This window comes from Protopterus annectens, chromosome 9.part0, assembly GCF_019279795.1.
Source record: "Protopterus annectens isolate FY-2018-M chromosome 9.part0, PAN1.0, whole genome shotgun sequence".
NCBI lineage: Eukaryota > Metazoa > Chordata > Ceratodontiformes > Protopteridae > Protopterus > Protopterus annectens.
The window spans coordinates 142,719,176-142,731,998 of NC_056743.1; the positions used below are offsets into that span (position 1 = coordinate 142,719,176).

The 12,823-nt window shown below is 35.4% G+C and overlaps 1 protein-coding gene across 1 annotated transcript in view; it reads right to left on the reverse strand.

The window, feature by feature from the left end:
• LOC122810502 (SH3 and multiple ankyrin repeat domains protein 1-like) overlaps positions 1-12,823 on the reverse strand; it is a 4,213,494-nt gene that overhangs the window by 211,483 nt on the left and 3,989,188 nt on the right. The window lies entirely within an intron of this gene.

Consider the following 12,823-nt stretch of genomic DNA (forward strand, 5'->3'; position numbering starts at 1 on the left):
TGCTTGTGTTATGTGGCGGATCCTAGCACCTGACAGGCTGCTCACCGTGACCCTGTGCTCTGCTTGACATGAATGGGAAGCTTATTTCAGAGTATGGGCAGTCTTTCAGAGATTAACCTGTCCCTCCAGCATGTTCTATTAATTGTGGTAATGAGCTTGTGATCTCTGGAGCATGTGGTGCAGGGTGATTGGGATTTCTTTAGGTGTAGCATTTCAAGTAGGGCTGGGTCAGACATGGCTTTGTAAGTCAAGCAGAGATCACCTCTAAGTAGACGATAAGAGACTGAGAACAGCTGAAGTTTCTTGAGTCTGTCCATGTAGGTCATGTGTTTAAGGCCTAGGATCCTTTTAGTGAGGTACTTTTTTTGGCCTCTCCAGCTGTTCTAGGTGTCTGGTCAGGTACATGCCAAATGGGACGTTCTATTCGATGATCGGTCTAAAGAGAAATAAGTAGAGAGGGATGATGACCTCTTTCTTCCTGTATGCAAAACCTCTGGTTATAAGACGCACCATGTAGAAGGACTTTCTGACCACAGTGGCAATATGGTAATTGAAGGTGAGGTGGCTGTCGACTTGGCTGCCCAGATCTCTTATTGCCCCTTCAGTGTTCAGTGGGCTCCCATCAACATGATAATTTGTGGGAACTGAGTTTTTTTCCAAATGGGATGATGCACATTTTTTGGCATTAAGCTTCAGGCCATGGTTCCAACACCAGTCATTGGTCTCAGAAAAGCCCTTTTGTAGGATGTCTGCATCACTTGGGGAGTTGATAATGACTCCTAGCTTGCAGTCATCAGCAAACTTGGTCAGCCAGATTTCCTCTGTGTTGGTCTGGACTTCTGAGAAATAGATGCCAAACTGGAGAGGGCACAGGATCGAGCCCTGTGGGACTCCACTCATGACTGATCGACAGCCCTACATGGAATCTGCAAATTTCATTCTGTGGGGCCTGTCTGTGAGCCAATTTGCAACCCACCTAGTCCACAGCCTTGGTGACTGCCTCAAAGATGTCAACCAGGTTCAGCAGGCAGGATCTCCCCTTGACAAAGCCAAACTTTGTGGGGTCAAGAGTTTAGAGATTGCCTATATCTTTAAGCAAGTCCATGATGATGCACTCCATAACTCTGCATACCAGACTTGTCAGGCTAATGGGGTGATAGTTCCCAGGGTCTGTAGTTGCTCCACCTTTATGGAGCAGTGCACCATTCATTAGGGACATAGCCTGAGGTAAGGTTGTGATTGGACAGGGCAGACAGATGTAGTGCCAGTTCATTTTGTAGCTGATGTAGGATGCAGCCAAGGATATTATCAGTTACCATGGATACTGTATTCTTGGTTTTGGATAATGAAGTTTTTACCTGTGCCACAGGAATGGTGGGTAAGAGGCTTTCTTCTGGTATTGTGATAGGGTCCTTGGGGGGGAGAGGTAAAGTTGGCACTGAATCTGTTGGCCAATATATTGGCTAAATCTGTTGGCTCAGTATAGGAGGTGCCATTGTGCAATAACTCAGAGCAAATCTGGGTATTGCCTTTAAGGTTTCTGATATAGTTATAGAAGGCTTTGTGGTTGTTTTTGGTGTCAGCTGTAATTCTGCCTTTATAGCTGGCTTTAGAGGTTCTGATAAGGGATCTCAGCTTTTTGTTGAGACTGATGAGAGGTTTTCCAGTCTTGTGACTTCATTTATATCATGTGATATAAAGGAAGTTAAGCAGGAGAGAACTGCATAACTATTTGAAAACAGATGGATGGCTGGCAGCAAAATATGAACAACTGAGAGTAAAGATTAGTAAGAAAATCTTAAGAAGATTAAAGCCAGTATTGAAAAGCTTTGATATCTATGTATAATGGCCAAGACATAAATCAATCTGTTCTTCCTGTTCAAATGTACAACTCTGGTAAGACTGACTGACCCCAAAATTTACTGATATAGTTGGACAAGAAAACATAAACATGCTTCATGCTTACCAAATGATAAAGTAAAACCAGGGCATACCAAGATTTTATATCCCCTCACTCTGAAGGGGGCATGAGCCTCCATGAAATCGACATGTATAGATTGGCAATCATGGAACTACACACACACATATGCTGACCTCATTAGATGCAAACAGTGAAAGTTCTAAAGCATGAAAAGTATTAGTCTATGATGACATATTTGCCAAGTTTAGCAGGAGTATTTCAGAATAAAGAATGAATGAAAATCAAATCAGAAATAGACAAAAAACAGGCAGTAGTTGAAAGTACCAAAAAAAAAAAAAGACAAGAAAAAATATAAAAAAAAAAGCACCAGAAGAGAAGAAAATTAGAAAGTATGCAAATATAGTTACAAGTATAGAGAACTTCTGGAAAAAACTCATGTTGAGCAACATTTGTCACAGTAATGATTAATTGGAGGTGAGCTGAAACCAAAAGATGAAAGCTAATAATGGTAAAACCCGTGGGTGACATACACATTGGTTGACAAAGTCCACTGGAAAAAGAGTCAAGAAATGGATAAATACAGATTCTGTAAAACAGGACTTGAAACAGTTACATACCTCACTACTGAGTGTGATACTCTCATAGCAGATGGTCTGTTTACTGAAAGGAGCGATATTGTGGCAAGATTGTTGCAATGGGGATTTTGCAAATACCACAACACAGAAATAATTGATAAGCATTAGAAATATTAACCACAAAACATTACTGCGGCAAAGATAAAAGTGTGCATCATATGTATAGTTCAGAAACTAGATAAAAGAAAACCAGACATACTAGTCTAAGGGAAAAAAGACAATACTGGTACTGACCATTGAAAGTGTTATACACAGATATTATAGTGTTTTGTGTACAGACAAAGTCTTAAAATACTAAAATTTTACATTATTAGCAGGAGAAAAAGGAATAATGAAAACAATACCAGTTGTACTTGAATATACTATCAATACACGAAACCCCACATGATCTGCAGGAGGTAATTCTCGACACATTGTGGGTGCTAAGAACAGCACCCTTCACTAACATCAAAAACTGAAGCAATAATAATTTCATGAACTCTAGCATACCCTGCCTTCTGAATAGGTTCCAGTCCTATCAATGTGTGTAAAAAAACTAGGCATTTGGAGAAATTAAATCAAGAGAATCCAATACATAAATAATTAGTAAATGCACATTTCAGTGATTTCCTTCAATGAATGCTTTTTCATTAATCAAGTAGGTTGATATTTCAAAGTATCATCAAAATAAACATATCTATACCTCATCTGAGTTTCAGGAATAACTTTCCTGACCCACACAGCTTCTTGGAGACCCAAACATTAGCTCCTTTTTATGTTTTTGCTCTACACTATTTTCTTTACTAGGGATTTATATTTCTGGAAATATATCATGCTGAACCTCTCCCAACACATAACTTTGGTACCTCTTTAAACTGGGAAAGTCTTGGACAATAATCATACTGTATGCTGAGTTACACACAAAAGATATCGTAGCCAAGAAAATTTGTACTTCTACCTGTATGACAGACTATTCTCTTTTGTCCCAAGGTACACATATTACTTCTTTTTTCACTTAAGCAGTTATTTTCTGCTTGCAAACACATGCTTTAACTAATAAAATCCTGCTTTTTGAATGAATCCAGCAATCAGTAATGTCATTTTCCCACTCTGCGAATATTGCATTTGACAATATTAACATCACCACAGTACTGGAAAGCAGAATCTACAATTAAAGCAGTTACATGTTAAGCTTTATCACATTACATAGTCACACTTTCAGGTTTTTACAGGCCCACTGCCAATCATGAGTGGACAGGTGATCTGCTGTGACGACCCCAGGAAAAGCCAAAAGAAGAGGTAATGTTGTAAGTAACTTTAACAGACCAGCTGACATGGAAATATTTTTCTGGTTTGCAGGCAAAGCAGCATATGTATGTGAAGGCTTGTTATTAGCTCTTAATATATACATGTTTAACAGGATTTGTAAGTTCAATTAACAATAAATGTTCTATTAAAACCACTTGCTGTTCAACAGATTTAAGGACTCTGTGGAATACCCACTTTCTTAAGTTACTATAGAGTGTCTATTTCAAATTGCCCACAGCCAAGATTTAATTTAGTTTCAGTGGCATAAAGTTCTTGGAACATTTTTAAAATAAGCATGAAGTTGGCCACCTGTGTTGTTCTTACTAGTCTGCCCATTAGTGAAAATTAAGATTCTGTGATTCAGTTGAAATTCCAGCTCATGCTAATGGTTCGCATTTTATTTTCTAATATTCCTTGGCATTACAGTCTTCTAAAGCCACATATATCTGATCCACTGTTAAGTGCAAAGGCAGAGTTCTGTCCACTTAGCTTAACTCATTCACTCCAATGGAGATCTGGAAGTTCGCACTATAGCATATAATGGGTGGGGCCTAAGATTTTTTTTTTTCAATTTCTCAAATATTTTATTACAAATTTAACAATCAGATAACAAAATACAGCATTTTAGAGATATACAGAAATTTGATATTACACTAATGAGAAAATAATATCAAAACACAACAAAAGTAACTATTTACAGAGATGTCTAGAATATACCAAAACTCTAAATAAATTAATGAAATAGTCTGTTATTGACATTTTGGTGACTTTATTTAGCAGTTCTTTAAATTTCATCCAGGTATTGGTAGAAGTAGTAAGTTTGGTTATTTTCATCTTGATTGTAAGAAGTGCTAAGTGACAGACAGCTGCAATATTTATAATTTTTTTTCAAAGCTGGAGTCAATTCATTTTTTCAGTTCTCGGTGAATTCTTCTGGCAGTTGTTAAAATGATCCACAGAAGTGAGTACTTTTTTCTTTTAACTGTTAAAAAAAAACTTTAAGCAAGATATTTAAAGCTTCATTAGGCATAAGTTTATAAAGTTTTGATATTATGCCATCATTTCCATGATCTTTTTTAGGTTTTAGCTTATTTATTCAATTTTTAAGTTCAGACATTAGCGTAGGCCTGTCCATTAATTTCATTTGGTCTTCAGTTAACTTGTTTTTAATATATTTTCTAATAAAAGTTTTAACTTCTTGATTGAATCCATTGTTAGATTAAATTGGTTAATTTTATTGAAGTGATTTCTTAATACTCTTAGGATATTCCCTATTTCAGTAACCTTTTTCTTACCATCAAAGAAATACAATTCTTTAATGTGATTAGATTTAATTACCATTTTTGTTTTTGAGGCTAATTTATGCATGTATTTTTAGATTTATAGAATAATTACTTAATTTAACATTTTTCAAAATTTATCATAGTTTTATATTTTAGAATTTTTAAGTATTTTCTTTGTAATTTGACATCTTTTGTCAGATTGTCATGCCTTTTTTGATTGTCCAGCTTTAGCTTACTGATGTTTTCTTGTCAATCTATCAATTCCTTATCCCATCACTTTTTCTTTAAAGTGTACCAATTCATAACTCTACATTTAAACATGCTTTTAGAGCATCCCATATGTAAATCTCAGATATATCCTCTGTATAATTAAATTGAATAAAAGTTTTAATTTCTTTATTAAATAATTCTTTAAAATCATTTACATTAAATCTATAAAGCTGCTTTCCTTTTAATGAGAATATTATTATTAATGTTTAATATACATTCAAATGTTATAGCATTATGATCTGAAAGTGGACATGAGACTACTTTTACTTTACCTAGTCTAGTAGTTAAATCATTAGAAACATACTTTGTCAGTTGTTGACTGATATCCATGTCTATGTGAAAAGTGAGTAAAAATTTGATTATGGGTCTAAAAATTCAATGATATCTTTGATCTGAAATTAATCTATTTAATTTATTAATGCCTTTGCTGAAGTTGATATTCTTTACCAGTGTTATTAGATGCATCATCTTTTAAAATACAATTAAAATCTTCTGCTACAACAATGCAACCTTTTGAGAGTTGTACAGTCTGATCTAATTGGTGGTAACTGTCTTAACACCTATACCAGGTATCCAATATACATTAATAAGGGTATATAGTTTCCTTTTAATTTCCATTGTTACTGAACAAAGCATACCCTTATCATTATTATATGTATTTAATATATTGGGTTTAGGTAAAGAATTTCTCCACAATATAGCTACCACTCTTTTTTCTGGGTATACTGAGAGCTATTTAATACCGTGTGATATTTAAGCAATAACCCATGTGTGGGTTATTGCTATTATACAATGACATTATTTAAGGAAAAAAAATACTTACTTTTCTTAAATAATGTATTTCTATAATGCCCCTGTGCTGCCCTTCTGCAGTTTTCTGCTATCCTGGGGCTTTTAATGATGTACTGTGCATGCATATGGGACTTGTATTGCTATACATCATAGCTGTGCAGAGGAAGCAATGGAGAAAGGAAGATCTCTGTTGCTTTTTTTTTTTTAATTTAATTTAATTTAAAATAAAAAAAAGAAATCTGGAAATATTTTACTTTCAGGCGAGCTGGGACAGACAAAATAAAAGGATAATCAGGTACGTTTCTTAATTTTGCAGAACTTACCAGATTATCCTATTATTTTTGTCTGTGCCATCTCCCTCATTTGCTTTAAGTCTCTTGGTTTCTTCTTTTATTAAAAAAAAAAAAAAGTAAAAAAATTACGAGAAATACTAACAGGAGAAAGTCTGGGTGAGCAGACCTTTTCCCATTGGTATAGTGTCCCATTTACAACAGTCATGCTGGTTGGGCTGGCCAGTCAGTGTACTTGTTTTTTAATATTAATTACCAGTCATGGTATAATTAGTATTAAGACTATTTATATCTTCTTGTAGCAAGTGAGTTTCTTGCAAGAAAGTAAACTAGGAAGAAAATGACTTTAGAAACTTATTTAAAATACTTCTCTTGAAACTATTTAATACAGTGATATTAATGGAAATGTACTTTAAATGTCATAACTATAACAAAAAGGAAATTAACATTAACATTCCCAAATGTAACATTAACATTCCTAAATGTAATATTAACAGACCGCTCATACAAATTTTGAACTGCTTATTGTCAATTATAATTCTAACATTCTAATATTAAGTATGTGTATAATAAAAATGGTAGTAGACACCAATAAAATATTAAGTGTTATATAAAAAAATAAAGTTATTTTGACTTTCATTCTCTTCATAGAGTCTAATACTCCTTGAATAGTGAATCTATCTAAAATATCCCGCCCACCAACATGAGTAATTCCAATACCCCTCTGCTATTTTAGAAAAAAAAAAGTTATTTATATGAATGTCACACACTAAAAAAATCAATAAACCGTTAAGTTTTTGTAAACATGTATTACCAGAGACAAGCCACTTGTGCATTGAGAAATAGATAAGCTTGCATAATATAGTATACAACATTGATTAATAAGCATATATTGATTTTCAACACTTTTAAAGTTATGCAACTCATTTGTATCTAAATAATTAAAAAAGATGGTCATAATTTATATCTTCGTCTCTATCACAACATGTATTGAGTGTTAGTTCCTGTTGCATGCCACAGATATACTCTTTGGTTAAGCAAAATAAATTCCTATTATAATATTTTTATTGTTTTCTAACACCTAAATTTTGGATTCCTATTAAGTCAGTGAATGTTTGAAATTGCAAACGTTGCTTAATCTAACTTCTTTCAGCGAAATGGCAAAATTCCGAAAGCACAGAACAGCGATTTTTTTCCTACGAAAAAACCACTGGGACATTTTCAGGACTTTGCCATTTCTTCCACTGTGGTGCGATCTCAGAGTTGGTATATTTAAGTAGGGGGTGTGGGGGGCACAGCCTCCCACATCGGGGGTTTAGGGAAAAGCCACCCACTTTATTTTGTATGTGTGTTTTTTTTTTTTTTTAATGGATCAGCGATTTCTTTCCCTGGGGGGAAAAAAAAATCGCTGATCTGTTCATTTGGTATTTGGGTCGATGATATAGCATTCGCAATGTTGAGCGTTTGCTTATATAATACAGACCCTAAATTTCAATCTTTCAAATAACATGCTAGAAGATATTTGAAATAAATATTTTTTTATTATCAAACTGCTAAATGTGCAAATCCGTCTCTTTCTCTACATAACCATGTTTATGCCTATTAATGGATGTGTATGTATTTTACATTAATTTGTCTTGTATCTGCAAGCTGATTGAAGAATTTAAAAATATCATGAGTAATTTATTGTATTTTTATTTTTAGTTTACATTTGTTGACCGGGCTAGTCTGACTGGATATTTGTCCATTTTCAGTAGAGGCCCGGGAAGAAAAGCTCCACAATAATGTTATACAAATTTATATAATGAGTAAAAAAAGACATAAGGGGATCATTTCCAAAACATTGACTAAACCTAGAAAAAAAACATTTAGTTAGGCTTATCTAACATAATATGACAAATAAATGACACAACTAAGCAAGATCGTCTAGCTTAATATAAACAAGGATTGATACTAAAACAAAATTAGAGTAGTTAGAACACAGAAGTTAAAAAAGAAACTTATAAACTAGAAAAGGTTGGTTATGTCGAAAGTGTTTCAGTCAGAATTAGCACATGGGCATAGCCATTGTGAATTAAGGACAGTTTTTAGTTGCTTTTTGAAAAGTGGAGTGGATGTCAGGGATGTTAGATTATTAGGAAGCTTGTTCCAAGAGTTTCCAATGGTGTTAGTAAATAGGCAATCACCAGATTTATTATTGGATTTAAGGGTTGCAACAAGTAACTTATTAACTGACCATAGGGTTCTTAGATTTTTTTATGGGTTGATAAGGTGAGAGAGTATGGGAGTATTTGTGGGATGATACAAGATCTTGTGGGTGATAGTTAACTGCTGAAGAAAGAAGCTGATTTTGTAGCTCCAAAAATCCAAGTTTTTTTTAGATTTTGGCAATGGTGAGATTAGTGTAAATTGGGGAGGCATAGAGAAGGGTGGAGATTAGGTGTGTTTGGGTGATAGTAGTCCTGGCAGTCGGTGTAAGGAAGGTTTTTAGCCTATAGAGGAAACTAAGTTTTCTATTAACTGATTTGATGGTTTTAAGTTTATGTGAGAGTCAAAGTTAAGACTATGATCAATTCTTACACCTAAAAGTTTAGTAGCTGTGTCAGGTACTATTACAGTGCCATTATTTGATACAATTGTGAAATTTACAGGGAGAGACTTCTGGATAGGGGTAAACAGTAGAATTTTAGTTTTTTTAGGGTTTAGGAGGAGACAGTGTTTATAGAACCAGTCCTCAACTAAGGTAAACACTTTTTGGGTGCTAGACTGCAGTTCAGCAGAAGATGCTGTGGCACAGATTAATGCTGAGTTGTCAGCATATTATATGCAGATGGTTTGAGGTAGGGATGTTTTCAGATCATTGATGAAAAAAGAGGAGGGGTCCCAAAAATGAAAGTGAAGTAAGTATATCTAACATTAAATGATGATTCACCATGTCAAAGGCTTTGGAGAGGTCTAGAAAGATAGCAGAGGAGAGCAAGTTGTTGTTATGATTTTTATTAATTGAGCCAGAAAAGGATAGGAGCGCATTTGTAGTACTATGAAATGGCCTAAAGCCATGCTGGCAGTCAGCTAATAGATTATTTTGGAGGAGATGATCAAGTAGTTGCCGGTGAATGCATCTCTCCGTGATTTTTGCCAATGGGGAAAATAGAGCTATGGGACGGAAGTTAGAGAGTTCTGTTGAGTTACCTCCCTTATGTAGTGGGATAATATGTGAGACCTTCCAAAGAGATGGTATAGAGCCTTCTGCAATGGTTCTGTTTATTAAGACGGAGATAGGGTAAGCAAGTACTCCAGCTGCAATTTGCAGATATTCAGATGGAAAGAGGTCAGCTGAAGGAGTACATGGTTTTAGTTTGTGAAACAGGGTGCAGATGAGAGAGGTTGGAACAGACTGTAGTTGAAGAGCAGGAGGTAAATTGGTTAGAAAGAGTGTCTTAGAGATGCTGGCAGGTGATAAGGTATTTGCTAACGATTAGACTGTTTCAGCAAAAAATTTATTAAAGGAATCGACAATTTGGCTGGGAGAATTCTGAATCAAATTAGATGGGGTTGGAGTTTTGGAGTGCCCTGGGTGGAGTAGGCTATTTATACTTGACCAGAATTTATGTGGGATTTGATATTGGACTTGCTGGAGTTTGTGGTAATAGTTTTTTTTTTTTATCTAGGAGTATTAATTTTTTGTAGCATTTCTCAGCTGTCGAAAGATTTCATGATCAGACGGGTTTTTAGTATTTCTCCAATTAGACCAGATTCTATTTCTTTGAAGCATTTTTTTGCCTAGTCTCCTTTGTGAGCCAAGGGCAGATTTGTTCTTAGTTCTGATAGTCCGTGAGGGGGCATGGTGTTCTAGGATTTGGAGGAATTCATTATTAAAGTAAGAGACTGCTTTCTCAAGAGGTAGGTATTTAAGGGGTGACCAATTGCAGGCTTTGAGTTCGGCTTGGAAGCTAGCTAGGTTGAAGTTTTTTTTTATTACAGATAGTTCTGATGATTGTTTAGTTGGGTATATTTTTTTTGCCTAGTTATAAAAGTAAGAGAATGGTCACTGATATCAGGGAGTATACCTGTTTTATAAGAGAGGGGATTACTGTTAACTAGTATCCAATCTAAGGTGGCTTGCTTATTGCTTGGTTTATGAGTTCTAGTAGGGGAGGTGATGGTTTGATTGAAGCCATAAAGATTTATGTGAGTAGTTGGTTTGACAGAGTTACAACAGATCCAGTCAATGTTAAAGTCTCCAAGGAGTATGGTTTCTTGTGGGTAGGATGTGAAGAGCCAGTTGAGGACATTTTCAAGAGTATTAATGTTGTTGCCTAGAGGAATGTAGGAGCAAATTATATATAATGATTTATTAAGGTTTATCTGTAGCTTAGAGATTAGAATTTCAATATTACTGGGTGTGGGAGGTTGACTATCTAGTGGTATAACCTGTATTTGAGATTTATATAGTATTGCAACCCAACCACCCTTTTTATTTAGATGGTCAGATCTCAGGATGTTATAACCTGGTGGAATTATATCATTGTCCTTAGTTGCTGGTTTAAGCAATGTTTCTGTAAGACATAGGATATCAAAAGAGTGTACGTGTAGCAGGGCATGAAGTTGGGTTATTTTATTATTTAGGCTACGTATATTGAAGTGGCCCATGAGAAGAGAGTTATGGGTACTACTGAAGATATGAGAAATGATGGGATGGTCAGAATGGGCATCATGGATGGTATTGTTTGGACCTGGGTTAGGATGAATATCACCATGTAGTAAGTAGGGGCTGTAGAGGGCTATGAAGATGTTTCAAGAGTTTACAGGGAATAGGGATTTGTGTTCTAGTGGGGGGATACTTAATATGGGTTGTTCTATGAAACTGTGGTAGAATGCAGGATGATGAGGATGTTATGTTAATGTGGGTTTGTGAGGCTAGAGAAGTGATAGAAGTTGTTTGTATTAAGGGGAGATGAAATCTAGTAAGGCTAAGATATTCATAGTAAGTAAGGTAATGGGACAAAAATAGGGGGTAAGAATAGTGAGAAAGAAAGGCCCATTATAGAGCCCAGGCCTGCGTAAAATAGCCATAGCTGGGAGAAATGGGATGATAGAAGCTGGAAGATATGAGATAAAATAGAGAGGAAGTTAAAGGGTGGAGTTGTTAATGGGAAAATTAGGTAGAGGGAGGTAGCAGGTGATGATAGGTAATTAAATGAGATAGAGAGAGCTATTGGTTAATAAAGGATGGAGGTATGTCTAGAGATGTATAAGGTTAAGTGCACTGGAGGTGGGTGGAATTTGGGGGTAGGGTAGGAGAGTGGAGTGAGCCCACAGGGCGAACAGAGTGGGCTAGAGCAAGTGAGGAATAGCTCAGAGAAACAGTGAGCAGCTGAATACAGCTATTTTCTCAGAGGTTCGAGGTAAGAGGGGGTGATAGTATATTTATTCAGTAACAAGGGATAAAGGCCTGTAGAAGGAAATACAAGGAAAGGAAAAGGGACTACACAAAGTACAGATAAAATGCAAGACAAAAAAGTGTTACAGAATGGTCTAATAATGATCCAAAAGAGATAAAGGTAAGGAATATTTAGTAGCTTATAAGGGCCTAGGGAAGGGAGCCACCTAGTGGACAAAAGATAAAATTACATTCAAGTTATTTAGGAAGGAGCAGAAAACAGATGACAGAGCTGGACAATCCGAATTAAGGAGAGACAAATACACTGTAGGGTAGATGGGGGGTAAGGCTGCTGGGTGCCAGGTTCAGGTGGGAGATTTAATACAAAATACTAAACTATAAAAATGTCTTAGTTTTAATGTAATAGCAGTTATAATTCAACTTCACAGTTTAGATGAGAGGTCAGACATACTTTCTCTGATTCTTTGGATGGAGGGGAGTTTTAATATAGGACAGCGACTTCCTTTAGGATGTAGTTTTGATGTTTGACTTTATGTTGGGGGGGGTTCTTGCAGGATAGCCAAGTAGATATGCAAGTCTTACAGCAGGATAGGAGGTTATAAGCTAGGTAGGTTAGGGAGAGGAGAAGAAGGTAGCAGATTAAAAAAATGGATAGTAAATAATTATAACATTAGTCATTAAACAATTAGTTTGAGAGACAGATAAGCATTAATAAAAACCAACGTACACATGCCATCCTACTTAGAAAGCTACAAATTACACAGAAGATTGGAGCTCTATAAAAGCTGAACACTAGGGTAAATTCTATATTCTAACTCAATTTTAAACCATGTACAAATCCCAACACATTTCTTTTAGCAAACACTAGTATAGATTAGACTACAGGCGTAAACAGTATTAAAAAGTAACATTTCAATAGATCATGAGTAGAACAAAATGAC